The sequence below is a fragment of the Rattus norvegicus genome, chromosome 8 (genome assembly GCF_036323735.1).
Source record: "Rattus norvegicus strain BN/NHsdMcwi chromosome 8, GRCr8, whole genome shotgun sequence".
In the NCBI taxonomy this organism is placed as follows: domain Eukaryota; kingdom Metazoa; phylum Chordata; class Mammalia; order Rodentia; family Muridae; genus Rattus; species Rattus norvegicus.
Genome location: NC_086026.1, coordinates 46,863,331 through 46,878,748, shown reverse-complemented (window position 1 = coordinate 46,878,748; position 15,418 = coordinate 46,863,331). Strand labels below are relative to the sequence as shown.

The following is a 15,418-nucleotide window of genomic DNA, read 5'->3' as shown; positions in this document are numbered from 1 at the left end:
AAAGAACATGAAAAAGGGGTAAGGTATAAATATCCAGTACCAAATGAAGTCAGACCTATATGAATTACACCACATTTCTCAACAGAGACTCTAATATCCAGAAAATCTTAGGTAGATGTAATGCAGACCCAAGCTCCTATACACTGTGTAATTCCCAATCACCATAAATGGAGAAACCAAGATATTACATGACAAAATCAAATTTAAACAATATTTTGTCTCTAAGAAAGCACAAAAGAGGATGATAGGAGGTAAAATCCAAGACAATGAATTAAATTTTACCCAAGAAAAGCCAAGAAATTAATCATCTGACAAAAATTTCAAGAAAGAAAGGACACAAACATAATTTCGACTATAACCAGAAAAAGAAGAGAAAGCAGCAATCATTGGTCTTTAATATCTAACCAGACCCTCTGTGACCGAACCCACAGCTCCTAGGGATTTAACTGCCAGCCAACTTGTATACAAGTATGGGTCTATGGTCCTAGGTACTGTGTATGAGAGGATTGATTTATTTTGTATCAATGTGGTTGTAGGACCTTGACTCTGCTAGGCCTGTTGCCCCACCAAATGGAGATCCTAGAGGTGTGAGGTGGGAATGGATATGTGTGAGTTGGGGAGCACTGTTATATAGGGAAAGCTGAGCAGAAATGTGATGATAGGCTTCATTAGGGGATTTTGGATAGAGGAACAACATTGGAAATGTAAATAAATAAAATAAACAATTAATAAGAGATAGCCAAAAATCAAATAAAACCTAAAAAGAAAGGTAAAGGAAAAATTAAACCAACCAAAAAATAAAAAAGAAAAGAAAAGAAAACCCTGTAGGGGATTGACCTAATTATGCTTGTATTTTAATGCTGATTGGTAGAATGTAAGACTGGTTAAACCCCCCCAAAAAGTGATTCTGCTCCCAGTTAATTGTGATTATAAAGAAGCACAGCAGAGAGATTGTGGAGGTGAGTTTTTGAGGGCTTTGCTAGAGAGGATCACTAGGAGGGAAGAAGGAAGAAGTAGCTGCCAAAGAAGAAAGGACTAATGGATGCGATGGTGAGGAAGGAGGAAGCAGGACAGCAGCCACAGTTTAAGGCAGAGGATAGCCTGATCCTGAGGGCTGTCCAGGTGGAACAAAGAGCAGCCAAGATGCTGCATAGTAAGTAAGAGTTCAGAGTCATTGTTTGGAAATGAGACCTATTTCCATGCAGGACAGGCAGCTGCCCAGCTACTGTGCTGATTAAGGGATATTATAAATAATTTAAAAACTATGTATAAACAGTAAGCCACCTCTACAGAGGATCCTAATAGGAATACTTTATTTGCAGGGAAGGATAAAATACCAGAGGACACAGGAAATAAATTTACACCACTAGGACAGTCAATCAAAAGTAGCCTACAAAAATCTCATAAATTAACCAAATGACAACAGTTAACAGAGGTTTAAATAATATTTTCATGTCACTAAACTCAATTCCCTAGTAAACAATTATATATTTAGCCTGAAACAGTATTACCATCATGAGAGATATACAGGTTTTACTAGAGAAACAGAACTAAGAAACATGTCCCTATCGCAATCCTATGCAGTTTCTCTATCTAGCTGACAGAATAGATTTCAAACTCATCCTGTCCAGAGATGTAAGGAAATTCACTTCATACTTTGCAATTACTAAAACATACTACAATTCTAAATATATACATATTAACACAGGCTTCCCAAATTTAAAAACATATGTTATCAGATAGCTATGAAACTACAGATTCGTTCTAATAGTGTTTGTGATTTCTTTTGCTTCTCCATTCTGAACACTTAACAGATCATATGCAAATAAACAAAACAGGAGGGGCAGAATTAAGTGACATCATCAGGCCAATGGAACTAACAAACTACAGTGTACTATACATATATTTTCTATCAGCCTGTGGATATTTCTCCAAAATTGACCAGAGAATAGGTAAAAAAACAAGCCTCAGAAAATATAAGAGCGTTGAAATAATGTCGTGCGTTCTATCTGAGCCCAAAGAAATCAAACTGGTATCACACAATTAAAAGTACAGAAAATACAGACACTCATGGAAAGTAAGTAACATAAACAATATACTACTGAAAGGGTAAGGGGATAAGGAAAAATGAAAAATTCCTAGAAATGAGTGACATTGAAAACACAACCACCATCCACAGATCTATATGATACAACAAAAGTTTATGAATTATGTTTCAATCAGCAAAGCCAGAGGAGTGAACCCATCTAATCTCCTTCTCTTCTGTCAGAAGGAGAGAATGTGGAGTGTGGGCTATTGCGATTATGCCTTGAATTGGCTCGCCATCCTTCCCAACTTCACTTTGCAATGATAACATATGTGATTTGGCATTACACATTGGATGTGTGTAATTGGCCATTTGATTTCATAGGGGGAATGATTAAGGGACTGCCTGCAGTTTTAGGAAGCTCTTTGGATAAACTGTGTAGACGGTAAAGACTATAGGGATTTTGCAAAGCGAGCTAAGTGCATTTTTCATTATGATATGTTTAAGATCCTATGGACAATTGGGAGTAGAATGTGGTCTTTTGAATGATAATGGTCTCCATAAACTCACAAGTATGAATGTTTGTTGCTGGTTAGAGGAAATGTTCGGGAAGAAGTAGAAGATATAGTTTTGTTTTGTTTTGTTTTGTTTTGTTTTGTTTTGTTTTGTTTTTTGTAGGATTGTCTGGGATTGGCCTTTGAGGTTTCCAAATTCAATACCATTTACACTTAAGTCTCATTTTCTCAGTGTCCAACTTGCAGATAAGATGTAAGATCTCAGCTAGTTCTCTAGAAACACGGTGACCTACCTGCTGCCATGTACCCCTGATATCAGACTCATGATCCTTGAAACTGTAAGCCCCAATAAACTCTTTCTTCGAAAAGTTCCCTTGCTCATGGTATCTCTTTGCAGCCTATAAAAAAAACAAAGATTGGAAGGAACACATAAGTGAAAAATTTCTCAATAGAATCCTGGCAAATAAAATTCAGACATATACCAAACATATCAGGTACCATGATCAAGCTGGCTTGACTCCAGAGAGCGAGAATGTTTCAACAAATACAGATGAATAAACAATACACCACATGAAACCAAGAACAGGAAACACATGATCATTGCACTAGAGGCAGACAATTTCTTTGGCAAAGTCTCACAGTGATACACAAAATAGTCCTGGAGAATCTGGGATATGGAGAAGATGTACCTTAACAATATAAAGGCAATATACAAGGCCAACAGCATCCTAACTGGAGAATATCTTAATGCATTTCACTAAAATAAGTAATAAGTCACAGGTGTACAATCTTTTCATCTAATCCAAGTAGTATGTGAAGTCTATCCAAAACAGAAAATAGAAAGATGGAAAGGCATGTCCATATGAAGGAAAGCAGTCAGAGTATTCTCATTTGCAGGTGATATGATCTATATGTAAAGAACACTACGGTTCCACTAGAAAACTCCTACAGCTCATGGACCCACTAACTGAAATCGCATTAAAATCAATAAAATTCCTGTATAGCAACAATAAATATCAACAAACATACCAAAAAAACAAAAACATTCAGAATAGCTTTAAAAGTCTTGTAATAAATCTAAGAAAGTGAAGACTTGTTACAATGAAAACATTACAAAAATTAAGAAAAAAATTGAAGAAACCAGAAAATGAAAAGACCTTTCATTTTCATGCATCAGTATGATTAATATTGTTATATCAAATCCTAGCAGAATCATTTACTAGTTAACATCCATCCTGTCCTAATTAGGATGCAGGTCTTTATGGGAATGAAAAAAAGATCTCAAAATCCATGAAATCACAAATGAGCAGGGCAGTCAGACACTGCTAAATAGTAAGACAGTTCATCACTGCAGGATGCATCACCTTTAATAATTTCAAGTTCATTTTGGAGAATAGTAAAAAAGAAACCCAGCCTGTTGATGTCATGAGAACAGACACAAAGGCTATAGGAATTATATAAAAGACCCAGTTATTGATGTATGTTCTCATCAGCCTCTGGTTTTTGAAAAAGAGGCCAAACTAACAAACAAAACAAAACAAAAAACCCACCACCACCACCACCTCCACACACAAGATGCAGTTTTCAATCTGTTTCTTGCAACCCCTTCTCAGGGCAATCACTCATGAGACATACTTTATAGGGGATAATTACATTACAATTCCAAAGAGAAGTAATCTTACATTTATGACTTAGGAATGACATAATTTTGTAATTGGGGGTTGGTTACCACAATGTGAAAAACTGGATTCCTTGAGATGTTTTTGGTCATGGTAGTTTTTTGCAGTAATAGATATGTGACGGATATATAAACTGGAACCAGCACTAGTGGACTTTTTTTTGCGAGGAATCTCTTGTTTTTTGGAGGAGGGTGTAAGACTTTGGAGTGGGAAAACTTTTGAAACATGTAAGCAGATCATAACAGTCCATTTTAGTTTGCCACATGGGAGACATAAGTATTGTGAGTATTGTGCAAAATAGAGCTTCTCTGAAAGACTTCAAAGGATTGCAGGAATTCTATTGGTGACTGGCATTGAAGTAATTAACATTATTTTGGCAAACAATCTGTCTCTTTTCTGCCCGTATACTAAGAAGATAAATGAAGCTACATAAAATAGTAATTGACCAATTATTTTGAGCAAACATCAAGATGTAGATAGTGTGTGACCTTCCTCAAATTGTATGAATGTGAGTTTGTATTTTCAATTGTTAATGTAGCAAAGACTTCAGTTATTCCCTCCACATTCAGGGCCTGAAAGCTTAGGAAACTGTAAGAAATCACAGGATTTGGAAAATATCCCAATTATTGCAAGGTCCCCAAAACTTGTTGTCACCCCACACTCATAGAGATACAACTTTAGAGAACATGACACCCTCATTCTCAAAAGAAGGATGGGTGGCTGCTTATTTGTCTTCAGTGGGTTAGAGATGTTTATTGTCATTTAGTGGGTTGGATGCAAGTTTTTACTGGTCATGGAATGTGAGGAAACAGTAAAGGAGAATAGAATCAGGGACATCTTACTTACTTTCTCTTTCTCTCCTCAACCATTTATCTCTCCTATCTAGGGTTTGGGGAAGCAGGAGAAAGGGGCTAACATGACAAAAAGCATAGATTATTCAATCTTTTTTTATACTAGGAAGCAACACCAAGTGTCAAATATTTTAGGATGACATGGAATTTGAATGATGATAGAATTTCATATTATACTTGAATAAATGATTAAACTCTTGTTTAAGATATAAGTATATGCATCTTATTCACAATACGGTGTAAAATTCTAATTGTATAAAATTACTACTGTACACTGCCATGGATAATTAAGGAATGCAAATAGTACTATCCAACTATAAATACTCAGTGTTCTAGTGATGTTAGGTACTTGTTTAGTTAGGTACAGAAATAAGCTTTATTTAGCTTCTTGTATATGTATTCAAATTAAACAGTAAATCCTTTGAAAAATTCCACATTTGTGCACTGAGATAGACTTTACATAAAAAGATGGTTCTCTAATTCTTTAGAGATCTGAAGAATCTGCCATTTCAGGTGTCCTAGTAGTCAAAGGCTTTCACAGTGGGAGAGACCTCAAGTCCAAGCAGTGTCCTCATGCTATTCTGAAGAAAATGATGGGAACTAAAGAACCCTAACTGGAGTGTCATTCAAATGTGGCAAATTGGCCATGGGGTGAAACACTACCCACTTACCTCCACTGCTGCCAGAAAGCTGTCCAGACTGTGGAGAAGGGGATCATGGGGAAGTCTATTGTCCCAGGCTTTGGAGAGAAAGTGAGGATAGTCCTTCAAGTGATCTACTTCAAAGGATTGTTATCAGAGCCCCTGACCCGTTCAATTGACACTGGATGCCACAATGACACAAGAATATTTGCTGACTGTCTGTCACGGTAGCCAACAATTTCTGTCATTTCTTTAGAATTGGAAGCTATTAGCTCTGAATTTCCTGTTTCTTCAGGCAATTCTCCTTCTCAGGTCTCAAATGGAGTTGAAGACTAGATAGTTTACTGTTAAATTTTCTTGTCATGAGACTCAGAAAAGAAAACGAGTTCACCATCACACAGGAATGTGACAACTAGGAACCTGACAGGACCAGGGGGGACATTGGAGGTGCAGAATGAGGGGCTCGACAGACAACCCACTGCAGCATCAAAATGCCTGCCACAACAGCTCTGGCACCATAAATCCTGAGCCCCTACAGGGATGACAACAGAGTGTGCATGGCCTGACTGCTGCCCCAGGCTTTTCAATGCTTGTATCACCCCCGAGCACTTAGAAGAGCTTGAGCAGAGAGGGAAATGCCCAGAAGCTGCTGCTGTAGTAGGAGGCAGTTTCAGCTGTTGGAGGAGGAGATAGAGGCAGAGGTGAGATGGGAGAAGGTGTTTCCCTGGAAGGACCAGAACAGACAGTGTTCTTACCATGCCAGAACCCCAACCAAATACACCCCACCCCCACAAATACCCAGTCCACTGCCAAACCTCTGCACGCTAAGCATTCACTTCTTTATCCCCAATGTGCACATTTTAATTTTTTTAAACTTCTCATTTGTTCTCTGTTAATTTCGCAACATGCAGCTCAACTCCGTTGATATCCACCACCCCCTCATATCTGAAGTCCACCCTTGCATCCTTCTCCATATCAGAGAAAAAATGATCTACTTGTGGAAGATGAAAAAATAAAAAATAAAAAATGGCAATATGTCCACGAAAGAGGTATAAAATTAAAAAGATGAAGGACATAGACCCTTAAATTGTTTACAATGAAAAATAGTACTTTTTGATTCAGGGAAGTTATTATGGTTAATAAATGAAAGTTATGATAGACAGAGGATAAAAAAGTTTAAGAACTGAGAGAAAGTGATTCAGGTACAAAATTTTACACTAATATAATTTAGTTAATGAAGTACCTTCTCAAATTTTGCCAAATAGAAATGGACTGAATATTGGGACTGTCATTCTTATGTGATGCATCTCAAAATTTATCTTACTTTATCTAGCTTATCAATGTAAAGATAAGGGTATTACTTGGTGTAAAAGAGGAAATGCTGAGGTGAGGTCTCTTTGTACAAAGGTGTGTCAACTTCAATTCTTAGTTCTTTACTGGCAGAGAGCTAAGTGATAGCAGGATTTCTTTCTAATCATTTTATGATCCATCATCAGGTTTGCTACTTTGTAGATGTTTGTCCTTCTCACCAGCTCAACACAAGCTGAGAGTTCTATCAGGTCTTGTCTCACTGCCGATTGTACGTAATGAAGATCTTATGGCCAAGAGCTACCTCAGAATGTATGTGGGCAGAACTCCAGGCAAACAGAGGAACATAGGGTGAGGCAAGCTGAAGCTGGAGATTCAGAATAGACATGGTAGGGAAGCGATATGGACCAAAACAGTACGTACTTGTAAAGAGATAATCACCATTTGGTCTTAAAACTAGAAGAATGGGGTTAAATTTACAGAAGGTGAGGGCATGCCCAGTGAAAGGCCCAAGGTAAAAACTGTCAGATAGGATCTCATGGTATAGCTTACAGAGGCCTGTGAGCAATGGTCCTTTGGTGAAATTGGTGCATGGAGGAGAACCCCACAAGCAGTATGAGGGTGCCTTCATTGGTGGCTCCAACATTTCACTTTCCTCTGTCAATTGGACTCCACACTGTTACTAGCACCATAATGATTTCAACTCTTTCTCCTAAGGGATTTTGTGGCAACTGTGGAATGCTAAGTACAAGGCTTCATGAGAGTTCCCATAACACATACCCATGTCGCAACCTACCATGCAGGCTATTTCTTGATGTGATCTCAAGCACATGTACATAATGAGACAAGAGAATCTTTTGACTGCATATTCAAACTGGTGTTATTTTTCAGGAATTTTTAATGTCTAATATTGCTGAATGAGGATAATTTGAGTTAAGATGAGACATTTTTGGGCAGGAATAGCAGGGAAATATTCATTAAAATGCATAGGAATTACTAAGCTTTTCATAATCAAGCCTTGAGGAATACTTGGCCTTGGAATCAGGAGTTGCTCAATGTCTATGCCCTAGGAAAGTCTCCTGGAAAGGGCACCTCAGCTTATGCACTATACAGGGAGGTTATTAGCAGGGAGGCAAATTCTGTTCACTATGATATCAGATGTCCCTTCTTGGAAATTCTATGGTTTCCTAGAGAGTTCTTGGCATCCTCTGTGATGTCACCAGGGTTGTAGTAACAACCAGTGCCCTACTTTTTCTCAGTCCCTGCCTGGCAGATACATAGGAAGACACGTTTTCCCATCTTCCCAAGAATTTTGGGAGAATGAATGGCGATTTTCGACAGAGTAGTGTGAGGCAATCTGGCCTTTCATCAAAAAAAAAAAAAAATAATGGACAAAAGAAACAAGTCTGGGGAATGTGGAGTAAGTTCTGTGAATTGTATTCTGAGCTTTCTGTCAGATGGACTATAGGTTTAGGCTGATATTTCTAACAATGGGCCACAACTACTGGACCATCTGCAACGGAATTAAATTTCCATGGAGATCACAATTCCTGAGAGTCAAAGATTTCAGAACATTAGTTTTCCCATCCCCAAGGGAGGATATGGTAAGGCCAATGCTATTATTCTGTGAACTTCTGGCCTTTACTTTTAAAGAGCATATGTTACATATGTTATGTTACATTGATAAAATAACACCATCAGGAGACATTCGGGCTCCAACATTTCTGAATTTAGACAGGGCATCAATCTACCTCACTCTCATTGCTTCTTTAAATACAGTAGATATCTGACTTTAGCTTGCCCTGTAATTTTTTAGAACATTAATAGTGTTCCAGCCTTAGGATTTCATTCAATGTTACAATACTTACCAAATATTCTGAAAACCCTAGCTTCCACCCTAGTCCTGCGTGCTATGGAGAAAGAAAATAACGAACCCCAGTTGCACTTGAAGTTTACCCACCAACAAGAAGAGAGCCTGGTGAGGACCTTTTAAGTAACTATAAGCCACAGTCTCTACACAGCTTCCTCCACTTATTCAATTATTAGAATATTTTCATTAATGCTCACCTTATTTTTGGTGTACAAAGAATATGCACCATGTCAGTAAAGTATATGTATATGTATGTATGTATGTATGTGTGTGTGTGTGTGTGTGTGTGTGTGTGTGTGTGTATGTTCCTGTCTATGTTTGAGCCTGTTCTTCCATGAACTCACTATAAAATTTTATAAAATGACTTAGAAGACTGTAGTGAAAACTGTCCAGGTTCATGCAAACATGCATTACTACTGTCCCATGGTACCTTGCAGATAACACTGATACTGTGGACTACTTTAATACAGCCTAAGTCCGGGCTCTGCATGGTGCTCATTGACATTTTGACGTCGGAACCACGACAGAAATCAGCAAAAGGTTCATTTATTACATGCTGTTGTTACTAAGGTGAGGCAAAGCCTTGCCCCATATAGAGACTGGTAGGATGTCATGGCAGTACATAAACTCGCTTTTCCCTGTCCTGTGTGTCTTTGCCTGCAGAGGTCTCTCCTGCAGGAAATACTTTCACATGCTTCTTTAAAAGCACCTGTTCCTCACATCTAGATCAGCTGTGAAAAGAGGCTTCTCCAAGTCAGTCTGAGTGCTCCCACTCCCAACTCAGAGCTGCAACACCATAGGATCCTCCAGCCACAATGAAGGGAAGGTACCTTTGAGGAGTTAGACGAAAGTGCCCCTTCTCAGAAGTGATTTAGAACAGAAGGTTGAGAAGTGAGAGTCAACACCCAAGTGCTTGTTCCTGGAGAAAGCAACCAGATCTCCCTGTTAAACAGTGTAGTCTATCACAGGACCCAGTTCTTTGCCTGCAGAAGATTTTTCTGGAGATTAGTTGCCCAGTCAGAATGGGGTTACATTCTTGATCCATGCTCACTCCCACAACAAAAGCTCCTCCCCTAGAAGTCCTTGAGTTGACCCAAGTCCTTTTAGGACCAACAGACAAGACAGAACAGAGTGCATCCAAGGGAAGAGAAGAGGCCAGAATGATTATAACCTGGAGAAATCCCCCAAATCGGCCACCTAACAACTCTAGGGTTTGTGCATATTGTGGATTTCAGAATCTTAAGGTCAGATTTTTCTGATAACACCTGCTAGGTGAAGCTGAAGTCTACTGCAGGTGGGATTATCCCAGGCAGGGAGGGGATCTGGATCTTCAGGCCTGGCCAGCTTCTTCATTCTCCTGAAAGTAATTGTTGGTCAGCTCTAAATCTGAAGTGGGAGTTGGTTTTTCTCAACTCAAACAGATATTTCAATTCTAATACACTATGTGAGAGACACACATTTACCCACGGGGGATTTGCACTTACTTCTATACAAGTGACTGTGGGCCAAAAGAGGGAAACGATACCTGCCTTTAGCATTCTGCCTTTATCAGAGACTACAGGGACTAGCTTCCTGGACAGATATGTCCAAGCAGACAGACATTGTAAGGGGGAAAATTGAGGTAAGAAATGTCATGGGGCCAGTGATTACAGATTGTACCTTTAGCCAGAAAATCTCTGTTGGCATTAAGGCAAGCAGCCTTGGGCCTGCTGACACTTGTCACTACTTCACGGTGTCTCTGCCTTTATGTCTGCTCCGGGTCCTCCTCATAGGAAGGCCTTTCTTTTTAAAAAAAATTATATAAAGCAATGTTTCTCAGACTGTGAGGCACAACTTCACACACAGATTGCATATCAGATACCTTGCATATTATGACTTATAAGTACTGCAAACTTCATTAGGAAGTAGCAATGAAAAAATTTTATACTTGGGGTCACCACAGCATGAAGAGCTGTATTACAGAGTTGCAGCACTAGGAATGTTGAGACCCACTGCCATAGAAGCTGACACATGGGAACAGACTCCTCAGATGAGGAGAGGCACATGGCAAGGGATACTGTGTCCCACCCTAGGACCCAGAGGCAGGATCTATCCCAGGAGTCTGTGTGCTCATCTTGTCTTCAGTTCTCCCAGGTTCAAGAAGAGCACTGATCATCTCAGGAGAGTCAGCTTGCACAGCCCACATCAGGCCCAATGCTTCCCTTCACAGAGAAGGATGTGGGTGTAACTGACAGCCAGTGAGACTGAGGGATCTAATGATCATTGGCTCTGAGCTGTGGTTTCTTCACCTGTAAACTGGAGGTGTTTCTGCTGAAGTGGGTTGTTGTGGAAATGGACAAAGCATACAAACTGATCAGGGCCTCCCTAGCATGGTTGATTGTAGATTTTCTCTGGTGATCCAGTTAAAAGTAGAATCTCTAGCCACGGAGTGTTAGATGCTGGGCACCTTAAAGGTGGTGTAAACATACTGTGATTCTAATGCTACCTCGAATTTACACCCTAGGCTCTTGTTTTAAATTTAAAAAGACGAATCAAGTATAAACTGCCAATGTGAAATAATCATGGTCAGAATTGTTCTAATTCCTGTGAAGTCATTTAGTTTTTCTTTTTCTGCATCTATACTGAAGACATCTAGAGTAGCACTATTGAGATCATAAAGCCTTCTATTAAAGTGCTACCCATCCATTCCTCTCTCCTTGAGGACCTCTCAGGTGACTAAAGGAAACCTGATTTCTTGTCAGATTGTTCCCAGCTGGTGTGATCTCTCTGTCCATGGACCTTGCCAAACGCTGCAGAGCCAATGTGCTGTTTCACAACACAAAATTCCAGACATTAATTTTACCAATGACATTTCCAGACTCAGATGCTGACGTCAAGTAAAGCTCCCAACTGTCCTTCCTAATTCACTGACCTCCCAGAGAAGGGGATTCTTGTTCCCTCTGAACACTTTCTTAATAATCCTTCAACTCTAAGACTTTCCATTGCCTTAGTTATCTTCATTTTCTGTCAAGTCGTGCCTCGATCTGCTCTGGACCTAAGTGCACTTTTTACCTTTGCAATAAAGGTGTGTGGTAGGTGAACCATACAGTAATAAAGTCCATGTTTACAGGAAACAAACAGATCTTGCGTAAATGTCCTTGCCCTTGCAATGCTATACCAAACCATAGTTTTTCGTTAAAAAATACATTCTTGGAGATCACAGTGTGATCAGATATTCTGTATCCTAACTTAATAAGTTAGAACATTAATAATGTTCTCTCTATTATACAAATCACATTCTCTCATGTGTATTCTGGTCTTTTTCTGTCATGTCTGATTGCATCATCATGGGACCCCAAGGAATATCAATCCTGGGCTTTTGAAACAGTTGCATATGTCCAACCAGGATCCAAAACCACCCAGAAGACTACTGATACTTGACACACATAAATTGACCTCACTATTTTCATATAGTTTATGGCAAGAAGTCACCATTCCTGACCATGTCTCATTATCCAACAAGATAATAAATGGAAGCGTAGGGGTCAAGCAGGTCACCCCACAAAGCACAAAAAATCCATCTCAGATAAACATGTACGGTTTGTTGAATCCAAAATATCCATGAGTTTCAGGACTCAATGTAAGTCCAAAGCTAAGGAAAATAGATATTGAAGAGAATTAAGAGTTCCAGCTCATAGGTTCAGTAAATATCTTGATCATCACAGAATACTTTCGTAAGCTGAAGAAAGAAAAGGCCAAAACATTCAACAAGCCTACAGAACGCCAAATTAATTATACCAGAAAAATTCCTCCCTTCACATAAAAATTAAACACTAAATGCACAGATACAAGAAAGTACATTAAAAGGGGTAAGGTACAAATATCCAGTACCAAATTAATTCAGACCAATTTGAATTACACCAGACTTCTCAAGAGAGACTCTAAAAGCCAGAAAATCTTGGGCCGATGTAATGCAGACCCAAGCTCCTATACACTGAGTAATTCCCAATCGCCATAAATGGAGAAACCAGGATATTACATGACAAAATCAAATTTAAACTATATTTTTCTCTATAAAGCACACCAGAGGATAATAGGAAGAAAACTCCAAGACAATGAACTAAATATTATCCAAGAAAATCCAAGAAATTAATCATCTCACAATAATGACAAAAAAGAGAAGCATACAAACATAATTTTACCTATAACCAAAAAAAGAAGAGAAAGCAGCAATCATTGGTTTTAAATATCTAACCAGACCCTCTCTCACCAATCTTCCTTGGTCCTAGGGTGTAAATAACTAGGCAATGTGTATACAAGTATGTGTCTATTGTCCTAGGTACTGGGTAGAAGAGGATTGACTTATCTGGTATCAATGTGGTGGTAGCACCTTGACTCTCTAGGAATGTGGCCCCACCAAATGGAGATCCTAGATGTGTGAGGTGGGAATGGATATGTGTAGTTCGGGGAAGGTTGTTATATAGAAAATGCTGAGAAGAAATATGATGATGAGGCTTGATGAGGGGAGTCTGGAAAGCGGGATAACATTTGAAATGTAAATTAATAAAATAACCAATTAATAAAAGATAGCCAAAAATGAAATAAAAAGTAAAAAGTTAAAAGAAAAATTAAACCAAAACAAAGAGAAAGAAAACCCTGTGGTGTATTGATAAAATTCAGCTTGTATTTTAATGCTAATTTGTAGAATGTAAGACTGTTTAACCCGCAGAAAAGTGACCCTGCTCCCATTAATTGTGATTATAAAGAAGCACAGCAGACAGATGGTGGAGGTGAGTTTTTGAGGGCTTTGCTAGAGAGGATCATGAGGGGGGAAGAAGGAAGAAGCTGCCAAGAAGAAAGGAAGAATGGATGTGATGGAGAGGAGAGAGGAAGGAGGACAGCAGCCATGGGTTAAGACAGAGGAAAGCCTGATCCTGAGGGCTGTCCAGGTAGAACAAAGAGCAGCCAAGATGCTGCATAGTAAGTAGGATTTCAGAGTCATTGTTTGGAAATGAGACCTAATTCCATGCACGACAGGCAGCTGCCCAGCTACTGTTCTGATTAAGGGATATTATAAATAAATTAAAAACTATGTATAACCAGTAAGCCAGCTCTATAGAGGATCCTAATAGGAATACTATAGTTTGCAGGGAAGGATAAAATACCAGAGGTCACAGGAAATAAATTAACACCACTAGGACAGTCAATCAAAAGAAATCGATGAAAAAGTCAAAAATTTAAAAAAATGACAAAATTAACACAGAGGTTTGAAAAATATTTACATAGCACTAAACTCAATTCCCCAGTAAACAGACATATATTAAGCCAGAAACAGGATTACCATCCTGAGAGATATAGAAGGTATACTAGTGAAACCTAACTAAGAACCATGTCCCTATTCAGTTTGTCTATGTAGCTGACAGAATAGTTTCAAACTCATCCTCTCCACAAGATGTAAGGAAATTCATTTCATACTTTGCAATGACAAAAAGATACTACAATTCTAAATATACACATATTAAACACAAGCTTCTCAAATTTAAAATATACATTATCAGATAGATATGAAACAACAGATTAGTTATAACAGTGGTTGTGATTTGTTTAAATTGTCTATTCAGACCACCTAACAGATCACATGCAAATAAACAAAACAGGAGGAGCAGAATTAAGGTACATCGTCAGGCAAATGAACCTAACAAACTACATTGAACTATACATATACTTTCTATCAGCCTGTGGACCTTTCTCCAAAATTGACCACATATTGGGATGCAAAACAACCCTCAGGAAATATAATAAAGTTGAAGTAATGTCATGGATTCTATCTGAGCACAAAGGAATCAAAGTGGTATCACACAATTAAAAGTACAGAAAATACACACACTCATGGAAAGTAAGTAACATAAACAATACAACAACTGAAAGGGTCAGGGGAGAAATAAATAAGGAAAATTTAAAATAGGTCTAATCTCTTTGTCTACTATGAGAAGGAGAGAATTTGGAGTGTGTGCTCTTGGGATTATGCCTTGAATTGGCTCACCACATTCCCAATTTCCCTTGGCAATGATAAGATATGTGATTCGGCATTACACATTGGAAGTGTGTAATTTGCCTTTTGATTTCATAGGAGGGAAATAATTATGGGACTGCCTGGAGTTTTATGAAGTTCTTTGGCTGAACTGTGTAGACTGTGAAACACTACAAGGATTTTTGAAGGATGTGGGAAATGCAATTTTATTTTGATATGTTTAAGATCCTATGGATAATTGTGAGTAGGATATGGTGAATTGAATGATAATGGCCCACATAAACTCACATGTATGAATGTTTGTTTCTTGTGAGAGGAAATGTGCAGGAAGAATTATAAGATATGTATTGGTTGGAGGAGTATTATGGGATTGGGCTTTGAGGTTTCCAAATTAAATACCATTTATACTTAACGCTCACTTTCTCTGTCTCCAACTTGCAGATAAGATGTAAGCTCTCAGCTAGTTCTCTAGAAACATGGTGACCTACCTGCTGCCATGTACCTCAGCATTGTAGTCA

The 15,418-nt window shown here is 38.5% G+C and overlaps 1 long non-coding RNA gene across 1 annotated transcript; it reads left to right on the top strand.

The window, feature by feature from the left end:
- Positions 1-8,256: 8,256 nt before the first annotated feature.
- On the top strand, positions 8,257-9,532 carry LOC134480027 (uncharacterized). The gene is made up of 2 exons (XR_010054133.1): positions 8,257-8,440; positions 8,910-9,532. It is a non-coding gene; the product is annotated as an uncharacterized LOC134480027 (long non-coding RNA).
- Positions 9,533-15,418: the final 5,886 nt, after the last annotated feature.